The following is a 226-nucleotide window of genomic DNA, read 5'->3' on the forward strand; positions in this document are numbered from 1 at the left end:
TATCAAAAATGTAGATCAAAATTGCAGTCCACCTTCAATTCCTATGATTCACATGCTGAGCCACTTCTTAACTAGTCAATCAAACTTAACATTAACCTGAATATTGGCACCCTAACATTAAAATTGAACGCATGGCCCAGGCTTGCTGTCCATTGGACGCCACTCCATCTTAAATCTATCATTGAGCTTCAAAAAAATGTTTAACAATTCTGGAAATTAAATTTCC

This window comes from Macrosteles quadrilineatus, unplaced genomic scaffold, assembly GCF_028750875.1.
Source record: "Macrosteles quadrilineatus isolate MER2022 unplaced genomic scaffold, UCM_ALF_1.0 Scaffold_1__1_contigs__length_201487025, whole genome shotgun sequence".
NCBI lineage: Eukaryota > Metazoa > Arthropoda > Insecta > Hemiptera > Cicadellidae > Macrosteles > Macrosteles quadrilineatus.